The sequence below is a fragment of the Haliotis rubra genome, unplaced genomic scaffold (genome assembly GCF_003918875.1).
Source record: "Haliotis rubra isolate DU_JTF1 unplaced genomic scaffold, ASM391887v1 Scf749, whole genome shotgun sequence".
In the NCBI taxonomy this organism is placed as follows: Eukaryota; Metazoa; Mollusca; class Gastropoda; order Lepetellida; family Haliotidae; genus Haliotis; species Haliotis rubra.
This window is the reverse complement of record NW_025767467.1, coordinates 21,231-28,874: the sequence shown is the minus strand read 5'-3', so window position 1 is coordinate 28,874 and position 7,644 is coordinate 21,231.

Genomic DNA, 7,644 nt, shown 5'->3' with positions numbered 1-7,644 from the left:
GTTTCTCTGATCATCGCTGAAGTCTTCTCGCTGGTCATGACCCGCCGTCATGAAGTTGTACCTTCCTACCAAGTGTTCCATGGTCACTGCAGATCTGCAGATGTAGAGTGAGTGAGTGAGTTAGCAGGATTTCATATCATATAGAGGGTTCATAAACAACACTGTACACATCCTTCAAACAGTCCACCAAACAACGTTCCATTCTGGTTGTTCTTACCTGCTCACTCACTTACTGACTTGTGAAACAGTGAGTGTGTGAGTTGAGTTTTACGCCGCACTCAACAATATTCCAGCTATATGGCGGCGGTCTGTAAATAATCAAGTCTGCACCAGACAATCCAGGGAGCAACAGCATGAACATCGATCTACGCAATTGGGATACGATAACATGTGTCAACCCAGTCAGCGAACCTGACCACCTGATCCCGTTAGTCGCCTCTTACGGCAAGCATGGGTGACTGAAGATAAATTCTAACCCGGATCTTCACGGGTCACTTGTGAAAATGAATACTAACTTTACCAGTTAAAAGGTTGTATGGAGAGTATTGTCTGTTCTGAAGACACACCTGCATCTGCACGCATGTAGATAATACTCGGTGTGGAAATTATCGCTCCAGGATTTCAAAGTCATTTAGCTCATCCAACCACCCACCACACCCACCCACTCACTCACTCACGATTGAACTTTGAGCCTAAGTCAAGTGTCTTGCCTAGTCAAGAGCGTGTTGTCACTCTGAATCTGTGTACAGCCATCTAATTATGAACTAAGACGGTTTCACCGGGTATTCTTAGAGGAGCAGAATTGATGTCCATCGGATGCCTGTATCGTTCCTAAATGTCTCATTCAAATTAAAACACATTTGATCAATGAGGCAGTCCATCATAACATATATTGTTTTCTCAGTAAACAGATGACTTCTGCTTTCAAGACTTCATATTCTTTTGCACCTGTCCAAGAACGTTCGTTGGGGTACTCTCGGATGGTAGTTCAGCATGGTGGACAAGAGAAGGAGGGCAAAAGTCAGCGGTAGAGTCATAAAAAGCAGCAGCCATGTTTATTATGATTGGGAAATAATGGTAGAAATGGTACATAAGATGGAAATCACGTGACAGAACGCACATCGGGACCGAGTGGCCAATGTTCCCGATGTGGAGACCCGCTCTGTCACTTACACACATTCAGAAGTCGGACGGCGGTTCTTCATCGTTGACGACGACGTTAGTGAGGCGACGGCCTTGGCCGGCGCCCCGACTAGCCGCACAGTCCGTCCGCTTCTGTCGATGATCTGGGCCCGTTTCCTCACCTCGTCTCTGACTGGTCTCGTCTTTCTGACTGGTCTCCGTCTTTCTGACTTGGTCTCGTCTTTCTGACTGGTCTCCGTGAGTGACCATGTCAGTCAGGTTTTATACATAGGGACATTACGCCACGTTATGCAAGGTCACAGACCTATGCACATGTACATACGTAAGATCCGCCGACGTAGTGAGGTGTTAGTTGGCATTTACTGATATCATTAAGAATTAAGGGTCCTGCCCGGAGGGGGGTTTATGATAAGAGGGCTACACCGGATTGCTGAATACATTAAACAGACAAAGGGGATAAAATTTCGGTGCACTTTGGATATATATTGAAATAATTATGTTGTTTGAATACCAGAACCTGTGACAATGGAGATGTAACTATATCTGTGGTCACTACCTTTAGTGACACAGCAAAAGCATGAGCTGAAAAGGCTTTCATGACTATATTTGACCCTCATACACATTGTCCTGGCATAGCCACTTACACAGTTTGTTTGCGGTTCTCATACGACCCACGGATAGCTCATCTATCTATATATCTATCTATGAACTGTAAACATTATGTGCCCCATATTGTGTTAATGTGAGAGATAGTTGCCACAGCACTACACAACAAAGTCTACATCCAAGAAGGGTCAATATCACAAGCAAGGCAAGGTAGACAGGAACACTGGTTTGTAATCTCGAGACGTGCAACCTGTGTCAGTGTGAGTAAATATATTAATCCTCCGCGAGAAAATCGATGACAACACCCTTTAGTTGACAATCATCTTCAGGAATTCAGCGACACATTTTGTGACCTACTTTAAAACCTGTTATTGGTGTACCCTTCGTCAAGGTGATTCAGAGTAATGTGGATAACAGCTGATGACAGCTCTGATTGGCTTCAGCGGTTAGCCTTGCGTGTTGTGTAACAGCTGATGACAGCTCTGATTGGCTTCAGCGGTTAGCCTTGCGTGTTGTGTAACAGCTGATGACACCTCTGATTGGCTTCAGCGGTTAGCCTTGCGTGTTGTGTAACAGCTGATGACACCTCTGATTGGCTTCAGCGGTTAGCCTTGCGTGTTGTGTAACAGCTGATGACACCTCTGATTGGCTTCAGCGGTTAGCCTTGCGTGTTGTGTAACAGCTGATGACACCTCTGATTGGCTTCAGCGGTTAGCCTTTGCGTGTTGTGTAACAGCTGATGACACCTCTGATTGGCTTCAGCGGTTAGCCTTGCGTGTTGTGTAACAGCTGATGACACCTCTGATTGGCTTCAGCGGTTAGCCTTGCGTGTTGTGTAACAGCTGGTGACACCTCTGATTGGCTTCAGCGGTTAGCCTTGCGTGTTGTGTAACAGCTGATGACACCTCTGATTGGCTTCAGCGGTTAGCCTTGCGTGTTGTGTGCCGCTGGGTAGTGGGTTGTTGGTTACCGCCGCTCTCAGCAATATCCAGCTATGTGGCGGCGGTCTGTAAATAATCGAGTTTGGACCAGACAATCCAGTGATCCGCTTCATGAGCATCGATCTTCGCAATTGTGATACGATGACATGTGTCAACAAAGTTAGCGAACCTGACCACCCGATCCCTTTATTCGCCTCAAACGACAAGCATGGGTTCTGAAGACCAATTCCTACCCGGATCTTCACAGGTTTGTAATGTAGGAGACGAACCAAATAGTAGCCACCATATCTCCATGTATGCAATCCACTGCCAAGTGACTGGAGATTATTAAGTGATGGATAACTCAAGTACCAGCTTATCGTTTATCTCACCTCCAAACTAGTTTCCGAACATTTTGAAACTCATGGCGATGCAAATATTTGGTTACACTCCATTATCACATCGTCGGAAGAGACGGGTGGCACAACGTAACACGATAACGCGTTTAAGACATATAACGGAGGGTAATTTGGAGCTGCTATAGCTATTCATCATGAAATATAATTAGCAAAGCATTTCTAATACGACGGAAATAGAAGATATTATTTGTATTCAAGGAGGAGGCTTTGTTTGAAAGAGGCTGAGTTTGTGTACAATACTGATACCATTGTTTACTGGCGATATATTCATAATTGGAAAGAAGTTATTATATATGTGTAATAAAAAAATACAAAACGTTTATATTGACATTGAGTGCAGACAAAAGGCGTTTGAAGACATTGTGCTGCAGTTTGGTTATCAATGTATACCCATTGAAGTGTAGCATTATGCATAGTATGAACCAAGACATGTTCGGCCGATTGGGTGGCTGGTGAGGTGTAAGCATAGATCGTCAAGGGTTCTTCCATTAGAAGGCGTGCAGTAGCATCAGTAACTACTGCCACACATTCCCTGGTAATGTTTCACCTCAGTTGTCCACTTTATACCAATGGTTATGCTAAGTCTGCTTTGATTCAACTTTTTATTACCTAGTGATATCTATGTGTATGGTGTACAGTGAGTTACATAGACACATACAATATTATGCATATACCAAAGTGTCAACAGTGGTTGGTGTACCCAAGTGTCAACAGTGGTTGTGTACCAAAGTGTCAACAGTGGTTGTGTACCCAAGTGTCAACAGTGGTTGTGTACCCAAGTGTCAACAGTGGTTGTGTACCCAAGTGTCAACAGTGGTTGTGTACCCAAGTGTCAACAGTGGTTGTGTACCCATGTCAACAGTGGTTGTGTACCAAAGTGTCACCCCAAAGTGTCAACAGTGGTTGTGTACCCAAGTGTCAACAGTGGTTGTGTACCCAAGTGTCAACAGTGGTTGTGTACCCAAGTGTCAACAGTGGTTGTGTACCCAAGTGTCAACAGTGGTTGTGTACCCAAGTGTCAACAGTGGTTGTGTAAAGTGTCAACAGTGGTTGTGTACCCAAGTGTCAACAGTGGTTGTGTACCCAAGTGTCAACAGTGGTTGTGTACCCAAGTGTCAACAGTGGTTGTGTACCCAAGTGTCAACAGTGGTTGTGTACCCAAGTGTCAACAGTGGTTGTGTACCCAAGTGTCAACAGTGAACGTGTCACACAAACAGTGAAACTACAAGTGGTGATCCGGCTGAATGATGGGATGGAACATGCTACAGACACAGTACGAGACTGATAAAACCAGTCAATATCCGTGTAATTCTGACACGTGTTCTCCATTTCAATAAACTCTTATAGATTAATATTTTAAAAATATTGACTGAGAAATAAAATTGTTTCTTGTTTCTTAGTCAGCGCTAATGATCGAACGCCGTCTGTGGTAACCACGTAGTTACCTGTCAATAAATCACACTGTGTAAACAGCACTTAACAGGTGACTTTAACCAGGGAGTCGTTGTATAGCCTTGCTGATAAAACTATTAGCTTTTCGACTGACCATCGAGTTATCGACAGACCCATCGAGTTAGCCTTGCTCCAAGGCTGTACTGAAAGATATCTCAATGAAGACCACAAGGCGTTGGCTGCATGTGATGGACATCTCGGCCACCAAGCGGCTTATGAAATGTTTGTGCTATACATATAGAGTATATATATTAGAATCACAGAAGCGTTATGTTGGTGCCCCCAGCACCTAGACTAGCCGGACTGAGGATAAGCCCTCCTTACTTCAGGTCTCACGTATACATTAGAGGCTGTGATATGCAAAATGTTTCACAATGTCTACATACAGTAAAACCAGAGGCTGTGATATGCAAAATGTTTCACACTGTCTACATACAGTAAAATCAGAGGCTGTGATATGCAAAATGTTTCACACTGTCTATATACAGTAAAATCAGAGGCTGTGATATGCAAAATGTTTCACACTGTCTATATACAGTAAAATCAGAGGCTGTGATATGTAAAATGTTTCACACTGTCTACATACAGTAAAACCAGAGGCTGTGATATGTAAAATGTTTCACACTGTCTACATACAGTAAAATCAGAGGCTGTGATATGCAAAATGTTTCACACTGTCTACATACAGTAAAACCAGAGGCTGTGATATGCAAAATGTTTCACACTGTCTACATACAGTAAAACCAGAGGCTGTGATATGCAAAATGTTTCACACTGTCTACATACAGTAAAACCAGAGGCTGTGATATGTAAAATGTTTCACACTGTCTACATACAGTAAAATCAGAGGCTGTGATATGCAAAATGTTTCACACTGTCTACATACAGTAAAACCAGAGGCTGTGATATGCAAAATGTTTCACACTGTCTACATACAGTAAACCCAGAGGCTGTGATATGTAAAATGTTTCACACTGTCTATATGACATAACTGTAAACAATGATAATGACGAGAAATGACGTAGTTTAAAACCTTCTTTTGGATTAAAACTAATATAACATCTGAATGCTTCAAGACACATACACTCGTCATATACAAAACGTTCTTTCGGACAATTGTTGTAATAAATCAGTCGCTATGATATAAATGATTTATATCCTTTTAATAAGGAAGTCTAGATAAGCACACATGACGCTAGTCGTTTATGAGGAAAACTTGATATTTCTATCGATGTTGTGCAAGTCTACCTACCATCAGGTGAAATAGTAGCGCTGTGCAGTTTGGATCGGAATGGATATTAGTGACAACATTGTGTTCGGTTTAAATATAGATCAACGGTATAGCTCTACTTAAGTGCAATGTCTGTTTCCCCCTAACCTCCAACTACCGATTGATTTTCCGTCTCCACGTGTTGCCCATTGACCGAGACCTGTCTGATGTTGTCAATGACGAGTGTTTGTTTGCTACGTATCCCAACGATACACACCACTATACATAGAAAACGTCACATTTGCTTGTTGTGTAACGGTAATAAATGTACTTAGGCAACATTTGAAATCAAATCCTGATGACTATCACACAGCATAATTGTATGTAAATGACAAACTATTTCAAATGCCTATATTCATATTTACCAATGATTTCCGGATACCCTCGTCCACTTTACTTGTTTTCACTGCTACTCCAAAACAGCACACATTACAATCCCGTCATTAGAGCGTCCACTATCCAGTTAAAGGGTACAGCAACTGTATAGTCCACCTCTACACATATCCTCGTTATGTGTTCGCGTCTCACAGAGACGGTTTACCGGCCGGTGTGTCGCAATACCGTGTCCTGGTCACTGTCGTCGGAATGACAAGCCACGCGATTGCTGTCTCTACCTCTGATGGCAGTCATTCATTCAGCCAATGTTTGGAACCATGGCAACGTGTAAACAACTAGGTACGTTTATTCTCGCTTACGTTTGTTAATAGATATGGCTGGTGCATTGTCCGATGTTAAAACGGGGCCATGGCATGTTTGTGTTCTTCCCGAGTACGCCTGAGTACATGCATGCATATTCAACAGGAGCGTGTAATGTATTGAACAGTTACACACAAAGTGCGTTATCGAGCAGGCGGTTGTGTAGCCTGATGGTTTGCCTGTCATGCAGAGGTTCTAGGTTCGACTACCCAAGGGTACAATATATGATTTGTGGGGTCCAGTGCCTGGATAGGTGAGTTGAGGTGAAATTGGGTTTAACGTCGTACTTGAGAATATTTCGCTCATATGAAGACGTGTCCTGGATAGGGCTGGGTATTGAATTCAGTGGCGGCATAAAACAGTTGTCTATTTCACTTTCATCAAGTGTTGGTCTATGTGATATCAAAAGATATCGGTGTTATATTTTATTCATTATCCAACTCTGAGGGTTGGGGTTGTCATTTTTAAATAGGTTCACAGTAAAAAAATTGCCAACGTATTTATAGTTTCACACCTCTCCATGCTTGACACGGCCCCCAAGCCCGTACAACAGTGGCGTCAAGCCCGTACAACAGTGGCGTCAAGCCCGTACAACAGTGGCGTCAAGCCCGTACAACAGTGGCGTCAAGCCCGTACAACAGTGGCGTCAAGCCCGTACAACAGTGGCGTCAAGCCCGTACAACAGTGGCGTGGTTATGTTGCTGTCACGTGCAGGCTTAGCGAGAATTAACCGACATTGGCCCCAGAAATGAAAAGTTCATTTCCAGGTACAATTGCACCATTTTCGAAACATTCTCAGGAATCCCGCGTGGAATGAAAAAGATCGGTAAGAGTGAACATGCTGTACATGTGGGTGTACCGTCAAGTGTTTATGGAAGTAAGTTAACAAAGGGCTTGGATAGAGTCGAATATCTCCAGACATTGTTCAGAACTTGTTTGAGTGGCATTTTTAGAAGTTGAGACGTACAATATGGAACAAGTATTTATGGATAATAACTTCTTTATTTCGTGAGTGCGACGTTTCGATACAGATTCTTGTACCGTTGTCAAGCAAGAGTGATACATGAAGTGGAGGAGCTGCATATATATACTGTATATAACAATGAAACACCATATATTGTAATTGACAAAGGAAACA